Here is a 9,442-nt window from a genome sequence, read left to right as displayed (position 1 = left end):
ACTACTCACCATAATCAAATCTAAAATGGCATCCCCTCTAGTCGGTTCAGCAACTATTTGATGAAGGAATCCATCAGCTATCACATCTAGGAAAATCTGAGCCCTATTATTATTACTAGCACTCGTCCTCCAGTCTATATCTGTGAAGTTAAAGTCTCCCATGATCACACAGTTTCCATTAGTATTTACTTCATTAAAAACATTAAAGAGGGCTCTATCCATATCCAAATTAGATCCCGGCAATCTATAGCACACCCCAAGCACTATCCCAGGGGAGGCTCTAATAGTTTTCTTCCCCAATGTAATTTTTGCCCAGACGGACTCTGTCTTATCCATTCCATCGCTTCTTATTTCTTTACATTCTACCTCATCATTGATATACAATGCTACTCCACCACCTGTGCCTTTATTTCGGTCTTTCCTAAAGAGCACATATCCTTCAATACCTGTAGTCCAGTCATGACTGCTATTCCACCATGTTTCTGTTATCCCTATAATATCTGGTTTCACTTCCTGCACCAGTAGCTCTAGTTCCTCCATTTTGTTACCTAGGCTCCTCCCATTGGTGTACAAACATCTTAATTTTTGCTGTTTGGCCTCACTCACATTCTGTACTCTATTAGGCACGGTCATTCTACAGCCAGTATAACCTATTAGACTGGTATCTACACTGCCCTTCCTCCTTACATACATTCTTCTACCCACAGCTGTATCCTCTCTTACTTCGTTTTCTTTCCTCTCAATGCTAAAATCCGGCGTGGAGATTACCTGGACATCTCCCAACCATCTCCCCCAGATTCCTAGTTTAAAGCTCTCTTAATCAGTTGTGCCAGCCTCCATCCTAGAAGTCTATTTCCTTCCCTACTCAGATGAAGTCCATCCCGAGAGAACTGTCCTCTGTCCATGAATGCCTCCCAGTGGCCACACATCCCAAAGCCCTCCTTATAGCACCACTGCCTAAGCCATCTGTTGATAGTCATAATCTTGTCACACCTTTGCTGCCCTTCTCTAGGAACAGGCAGATTATCATGCACATTGTGTAAAGAGTTGTCACTTTGGATGGGCTATCACCAGCAGGAGAGTGAATTTGTGTGGGGGGGTGGAGGGTGAGAAAACCTGGATTTGTGCTGGAAATGGCCCAACCTGATGATCACTTTAGATAAGCTATTACCAGCAGGACAGTGGGGTGGGAGGAGGTATTGTTTCATATTCTCTGTGTGTATATAAAGTCTGCTGCAGTTTCCACGGTATGCATCCGATGAAGTGAGCTGTAGCTCACGAAAGCTCATGCTCAAATAAATTGGTTAGTCTCTAAGGTGCCACAAGTACTCCTTTTCTTTTTGCGAATACAGACTAACACAGCTGTTACTCTGAAAACTAAAGATTACCTGAGTTTCGATTTCCTTAAGTGCCTTCCCCAGCCTAGCATAGTCTCCCTTAATACTTTCCAGCAAGAATCTAGCCGTATCATTTGTTCCCACATGAAGGATAATTAGGGGATTCTTTCCTGCTCCCTTTAGGATCCTTTTCAACCTCAGGTCTACATCCTGTATTTTAGCACCTGGAAGACAGCACACCCTCCTATTCTCTGGATCAGCTCTGGTTACAGGCCTGTCTATTCTTCTCAGTAAAGAATCCCCGATCACATAGACCAGCCTTTTCGGTGACGGTGCTATTCTCCAGTCTATCCCCTGTTCCCTCTGGCTGCAAGTTCTTTCCATTCCTATTCTCCCTTGTAATCCTCTTCAAACCATCCTGTATCCTCCTGGGGCTCATATTTGGTGTAGTCTCCATTATCTCTTCCCCTTTTCCTATAGGACTAGCCACTCTTCTCTTCTTCCTTGCCCTTCCATCTTCCGTGATTACCTGCTGAGCCACTTCTTCATTTTCCAACTCTGCAAACCTATTCTTGAGCTCTCTAGAAAATCCCTCTAGGCTAAACCTTAAGTTACAAAAAGACACAAAAACAGGAATATACATTCCATTCCTGTAGTTAAGCACAACTTATTTTATCAGCCATTTAAACTAAACAGAATCTAATGCATATCTAGCTAGATTACTTACTGACTTTTTACAGGAGTTCTGACCTGCATTCCTGCTCTGGTCCCGGCAAAAGCAACACACAGACAGAGAGAACCCTTTGTTCCCCCCCCCCCGGCTCCAGCTTTGAAAGTATCTTGTCTCCTCATTGGTCATTTTGGTCAGGTGCCAGAGAGGTTATTTTAGCTTTTTAACCCTTTACAGGTGAAAGGGTTTTTCCTCTGGCCAGGAGGGATTTAAAGGTGTTTACCCTCCCCTTTATATTTATGACAAGGGGGGACATCAAGGGGGAAAGAATCTTTTTGCTGGCCTTTGCCAGAATCCTACAGCGCACCCTGTTTAGATGCTTTGGAAGTGAAAATTGACTCTGAAGCCAAAACATATATGTTTGCCCACTCTTTGGCTTAAAGATATATTGTGGATGAGTTTTTCTTTTTAACCTGTGTAATTTATTTGATTTCTTTTGAGGCCTATTTGGAAAGGCTCACCATCAATCTGCTCAGGCTCCCAAATGAAGCTTGCTTACAGGAAGATAAATTCTATGTAGCATCCTCTTGCTTTTTAAAGTCTTCAAAGGTGAAATCCTGGCCTCACTGAAGTCAATGGCAAAACTCTCATTGATGTCAATAGTCAGATATGTGCAGAAGAGATGCAGGATGCAATTTACCCTTGTTTAAAGAATGTACATATAGATACCTTGCTTGGTCAAAAGTGTCCTTCTGGATTGTTATTGATATGAGAATCTAGCAACTGCAGGCACTTCTAGTAACTTAGATGTGGTAGAGCAGTGTTTCTCAATGACCCGTCCATGGAGTGGCGCCAGGCCTGGAGAGCTCCTTGAGACAGTTTAGGAAGGCAGCAAGTTGGTCCCTAGTATGAAAAAGGTGGAGAAACACTTGTACATGATGCATTTTGGAACATTTCTAGCATTTCTCAGGAAAAGCAGCGGACTCTCACAGAGCGTAAAACCGTTTTAGAGAGGTAAATTTAAGTTGAGTTCTGTGGTGAAAGCTTTCCCATGCTGGCATACTGGGGGCATTTAGACTATAAACTGGGGGTTAAAGGCTTTAACTCAATTTTGAGTTTCCTTTTCAGATCACCTTTAAGGCAGCAGCTGAATTTCTGAGGGATGAGGTAAGGTGCAGAGGGCTCAGCTGCAAACCTACAACCTATACTGAGGGTTTTCAGAGCTCTGTTTTTGGATTTGAGAGGCAGAAGGAAAATGTTGTATATTAATCCATGCTGTCTATTCACACGTGCAACTTACAATATGTATGACTGAGGAAAATGTAAAGATCAAGATGGGCATTATCTTGGATTAACATGGGCATCCATCCCATTCTCTCAATCCACAGGCTGTGAGTGCTATGGGGGCAACAGACTCATCCCTTAAATGCCACGGTGAAAGGCACCTTAGAAATGCCAGCAATAGGTCGCCCTGGAGAGGAGGTGGGTGAGTGGAAAGGGGTGTCTCCTTGATCAATAGTTAACTCCCAGCTGGTAGAGGAGTGGTAATAATGGGCTCCCTGGAGAGAAGGATGATGAAGGGTAGCAATGGAGTAAAGGGTGTGTGTGGAGAAATGGGAGAAATCCACACCGCACGCTGGCCAAAGAGAAGTGTAGGAACTCTGGGAAAAACAAACACCACCCTCCCTTTTTCCCTGGAGAGACGTGTGTGTTTACACAGAGGAGTATTGGAAGCTGCTGGTGGATTATGGGTCTGCGCCCAACTTGTTCAGAGTTTAGACACAAAACTGATGCTGTGTCAGCATGCTGGATGTGAATCAAACCAAAATTATTTGATCCCTCAACTCATTAGCTATTTACTAGTGCAGGGCATTGCAAGTCACACCAGCTGCTGGAAAGTGCAAACAGTTTTCTTTAGTAATCCCGTATAAACAAAACCTGCTCATATATTGATGAAAAAATTACCTGAGACATGCCAGACCAAAAGGGAAAAAAAATCAATGAAACAAAAATCAACCAGTGTAATTTTGTTCTTGGTCAGACTCATCTTAGCCGCATTAGGAGGGTTTAGGTTTCGTGCCAAAGGAAGGACTACCATAGGCAAGGAAACAGCCAGATCTTAGGCTGGGACAGTAGTACGGTAAGCCCAAGGCATTGTTTATTATTTATGATACAGGCTGAGTAAGGAGAACAGAATTTGACATAATGGGTCAAATTCAGGGGCATGGTCATAGTGACTTTCACTTTGAGGTCACTGGTTTGAATCTAGCCCAAATCAGTAGTAACTGAGAGCTGCTATGATCCCGTGGCTCTTTGGTATTCTGTGTGCAGCAGGGTTAAGCTCTCAGTGTGGTTCCTGGCAGCCAAGTGTCAAAAGTATTATTGGCACTGGCTAGCACCCTCAGTAAGCCTCAGCAAAAAGCCAGTGATTTCATGGGCATAGCCATAGAGCTACCCTTTCATTCCAGAGGTTGTCGTTCCAGGTTGGCGTCAAGGTAAATCGGCAGGGCAGTGGAAAGCAATGTTGGTAAGATAGTATTAGTGACTTAAAGTTAGGGAGAAGTTGAGTGGGTGGCATGTGCGTGCATGCCAAGAATAATCTTATTAGAAGTGCCCCCTCCTCCCTGTCCCTGACCCGAGAGCCTTAGAAGAGTAATACCTTTGACTGTATATTATCTTAAATCATAGAAATGTAGGACTAGAAAGGAGTTTGATAGTCATCTAGTCCAGTCCCCTGCACTGATACAGGACTAAATTTTGTCTTGACTGTCCCTGACCTGTGTTTGTCTAACCTGCTCTTAAAAACTTCCAATGATGAGATTCCTAGGCAACCTCCCTAGGCAACTTATTCCGGTGCTTAACCACCCTGACAATTAGGAAGTTCTTCCTAATGTCCAAACTAAACCTCCCTTGCTGCAATTTAAGTGCATTGCTTTTTGTCCTATCCTCAGTAGTTAAGAATAATAATTTGTCACCCTTCTCTTTATGACAACCTTTTACATACTGGAAGACTGTTATAATGTCCCCGCTCAGTCTTCTCTTCTCCAGACTACACAAACCCAATCAGAGCATAATAATCACCCTTGCATACAACATGCCAATGACTCTGAGAATTGTAAAAAAGGCTCTGGTCTAAAATTCCTAGTTAGTTGGCCTGTGAAAATAAATAGCTGAGGAAGATCAAGAGTTCTGTTATTTGATATTATGAAATCCAACTATTGGAAATGCATGGTCCTTAAGTACTGCTATTTTTTTAAACTTATAATGGTGGCCATCCTACTGTATGATCAGACTGAAGAAACTTTGTACCTTTTTCATGGCAAATATGGTAGACCTTATCCTGCTCGCACTGAAACCAATGGGAGCCTTTGGTAAATGGTTTTACCCAAAATATTTGTATTGTAAACATGCATTAAGGCATTTTCATGAAGCCGGAAAATAAAAATTCCATGAGATATCCCAATCCTGCAAACATTTATGCACACATTTAACTTTACTCATGTGCCGCTGAGATTTCCTAGGATCTAGGAGACATTTGACTTGCTTTGGCCATTGATTTATGCTCTCCTGAATAAAGTTAAGCACATACATAAGTGTTTGCAGGATCAGCAACTTAATTGGTGTCCTCCTGCTTCAGAAATCAGAGTTTGCCACAACGTTCTTGCTAAATAAATGTTTTTTAACCAAAGTTTTATAAAAAGTAGCAGAATTTTTTTCAAAAACACCAGAAATAAAAAATGACGATGAAAAAAATCCCAGAATGTCACCAAAATGTCTCATGGGCTCTGTTGCTTCCTGGTTTAGGCATTAGACTCTTCCTCAGGCCTAATCTACAGTAGAAAAAATTAAAAATATCACTCTTTTTTTTTTTAACATAGAGAAGGCCCATAAATTTGCTCCTCCTATGTCATGTCAAGCAGATTAAATATGTCTGACTCGGTGTCCTATGAAAAATATTTTTGTGTGTGTTATATAAGCAATTTGACTGGAAACATGCCCCCTCTGGGTGCTGTGCAATGTTCCCTCTAATTTTTTACATCCATGTGTGGAATGAATTTTGTTATGTGCACCAATATGGAGGTGATGTGTGGTGGGGATGGGGCTGAGGGGTTTGGAATGTGGGAGGGGGCTCAGGGCTGGGGCAGAGGGTTGTGGGGAGGGGGATGGGGAGGACTCTGGCTGGGGATGCAGGCTCTGGGGTGGAGCCGGGGATGAGGGGAGTGGGGTGCAGGCTGCCCTGGGGCTGTGGCTGGGAGAGAGAACTCCTTCCAGCTCTCTCTTGACACACCAGCCTGGGACTAGGAGAACGCGCCTCTCCCCATCATGGCAGCTCTGGTGGGGCCAGGGCTGAGGGAAAGGCCCTTCTCCCTGGCTGCGGCAGCTTCGGTGGGGCTGGGGTCAGGGGAGAGGCTCCTCTCCCTGGCTGTGTGCCTGCGTGGCCCTTAATAGCCTGCTGCGCGGCCATGCAGCTTCGAGGGAACTTAGGTGCTGTGTTTTAACAGCATGCAGGACAACAAGCTCATTAAACTTGCAGTTTTGGGGAGGGGGCAATGCCATCTCCCAAATTACACCGATGTTCAAAAATGTATGTGGGAGGTATGGCTCCCTGAGTCCCCCCAGTTCCGGTGCCATTGCCACTTACTATGTTAAAGTTGCCAACATTTTCAAAATGTGCTCTATATGGGACATGGGGGAGATGAGATGTGGTGAAAAATTCTTGTAACATTGCTTAAAGCAGTAGTTCTCAAACTTTTGTACTGGTGACCCCTTTCACATAGCAAGCCTCCGAGTGTGACCCCCCCTTATAAATTAAAAACATTTTTTTATATATTTAACACCCTTATAAATGCTGAAGGCAAAGCGGGGTTTGGGGGTAGTATAAGGGCCCTACTGTCAATCAAACCCTAACCCCGCCCCTTGACCCCTTAGCCCTGCCCTTGACCCCTTAGCCCCACCCATCGGAAGTCCTGCCCCCATGGGCTATTACTTCCGGGGTCAAGGCTGCCACATGACCGGAAGCAAGGTGAGTCATGTGACACCCACCCCACCCCTTGACCCCTTAACCCCGCCCCTTGACCTCTGCCCCCTCACCGGAAGTCCCGCCCCATGGGGTATTACTTCCAGGGTCAAGGCTGCCACGTGACCGGAAGCAAGATATGTCATGTGACCCCTCTAACAACTCCTCCCACTGCCCTCTACCAATCAGGATGGGTTTCGCCCCTGTAGGACTTCCCCCAAGAGGAGCTTAGACCAATCAGGGCGAGTTCCGGGGCGGGGTGTCCTCTCCGGAAGTGGGTCTTGTGACCCCTCTAACAACTCCTCCCCCCCCATCCTCTACCAATCAGGATGGGTTTTGCCCCTGTAGGATCGCCCAGAGAGGAGCTTTGACTAATCAGGGCGAGTTCTGGGGTGGGGGTGTCCTCTCTGGAAGTGGATCTTGTGACCCCTCTAACAACTCCTCCCCCCACCCCGCTACCAATCAGGAGGGGTTTTGTTCTGATAGGACCAAGAGGAGATTTGACCAATTAGGTTGAGTTCCGGGGGCGGGGTGACCCGTCCGGAAATGATTCGTGTGACCCCCTCTAACAACTCCTTCCACAAACCTCTACCAATCAGGCCGCCCCGAGAGCAGATTTGATCAAAATAGGGCAGGTTCTGGGATGGGGTGAACCGCCCAGAAGAGGGGCGTATGACCCCTCTGCCAATCAGAGCGCAGCACCATCACCCCTAAGGCCCAACGTCGGGCAGAAGAGGCTGTCTTTTACCAAGAGCGCGTGTTTTAGAAATCGTGGAAACATGGACTCCTTCACCACTCCCGTGAGAGTGAGAACTTCAGACTTTGTTTTAGCCCCGAGGGCCTTTGACAAACCGTGGAGAAAGCGCTACATCAGTGACAGTTCCGAGGAGGAGGAGGGGGCGACTGAGGGGAGCCCTTTGGCCCAGCCATTGATGGATACCCTGGACCCTGAAACCCAGCCGCTTGTGGGGCCCCGCGATGAGCATGATGGCCTCTTGTTGTCCACCCCCCTGGAGGAGGAAGGTGATCATGGCTTGGGGGGAAGTTACAGGCGGACAAGGTGAATGAAAAAGACGTGGCTCAGGTAAATGAATGTTTAAGAAGTGACAGTCGGGGTGGGGGTGTGTAATGGGGGGTGGGAGGGCTAGGAACCAGGGATTGTGTAAATCAAAAACCAAGCAGTGGGGTGCTTACGCTGTGTCTTTTTTGAAAAAAAAATCTCTCAACAGCTCGATGATGCCTTTCTGGAGGCCTTTGAGAACTTGCACATCGGTAGCCCTGTGGGAGTAAATGTATCATGCATCAGCTGTTTTTGCTCATGTCTGAGACACAGATCTCAAGAGGAAAAGGACAAAATGGAAGAATGAACCAGCACAGACACCCTCATGTTAGGAGTCATGGCGTCCATTTTTACAGGCGGGTGTAAAAGGTTGTGTTAAACCAGGCAATTAATAAAACTTATTTAAATGTGTTAATATGAATGTTGTCCCCCACCCACACTTGTGTTAGTAAAAGATGGTACCAGTAACAGTCATGTCTCCACAGGCGGCTCTGTAAAGAAAATATATTACACCCCCGGGGAAGTTGGGAGCTTTGGCGGGGTGAACCCTCTTTTTCAAGTGGCCAAAAAGCATAGTAAATCTTTAAATAGAAGACAAGTAACAGCTTGGCTTTCAGACCAGGATGCTTATACTTTACACAAACCGGCTCGAATACGTTTTAAAAGAAACAAGACCATTGTTTCAGATGTGGATGCGCAATGGCAGGCAGATTTGGTGGATATGCACCAGTTCTCCAAACAGAACAGCAATTTTAAGTACATCTTAACAGTGGTAGACATTCTATCCAAATATGCCTGGGCCTTAGGCCTAAGAGACAAGACAAGTGGTGAGGTATCCAAGGCCTTTAAAGCTATTTTTAGCGAAGGGCGTGTGCCTCAAAAATTACAAACCGATCGGAGGAAAGAATTTTTAAACAAACCCTTAAGCAGATTGTTAAAACGGCATGGCATTCACCATTTTGTTACTAATAATGAAGTCAAAGCAGGGGTTGTGGAGAGGTTTAACAGAACTTTAAAAACTAGGATGTGGAGATATTTTACAGCCCATAACACCTTTCGCTACATCGATGTGCTACCTGACTTTATAAAGAGTTACAACCAGAGCTTTCACAGAACTATACATACCAGACCCGCATATGTTAACCCTTCAAATTCTCTGAAGGTATGGAAAATGGTTTATGGAGATGATTTTAAAATAAAACTGGTTGTTGCCCCTTTTTGAAAAGGCGACCACGTGAGACTATCTAAAACCAAAGGAGCTTTTGAAAAAGGTTATGAACAAACATTTACCGATGAGATATTCATAGTGGATGAAGCCTTAACCAGGGGTCAGAGACCTGTATACCGATTAAGAGACT

This window comes from Caretta caretta, chromosome 1, assembly GCF_965140235.1.
Source record: "Caretta caretta isolate rCarCar2 chromosome 1, rCarCar1.hap1, whole genome shotgun sequence".
Taxonomy (NCBI): Eukaryota; Metazoa; Chordata; order Testudines; family Cheloniidae; genus Caretta; species Caretta caretta.
The sequence above is the reverse complement of the archived record's forward strand: the minus strand, read 5'-3'. Positions refer to the sequence as shown.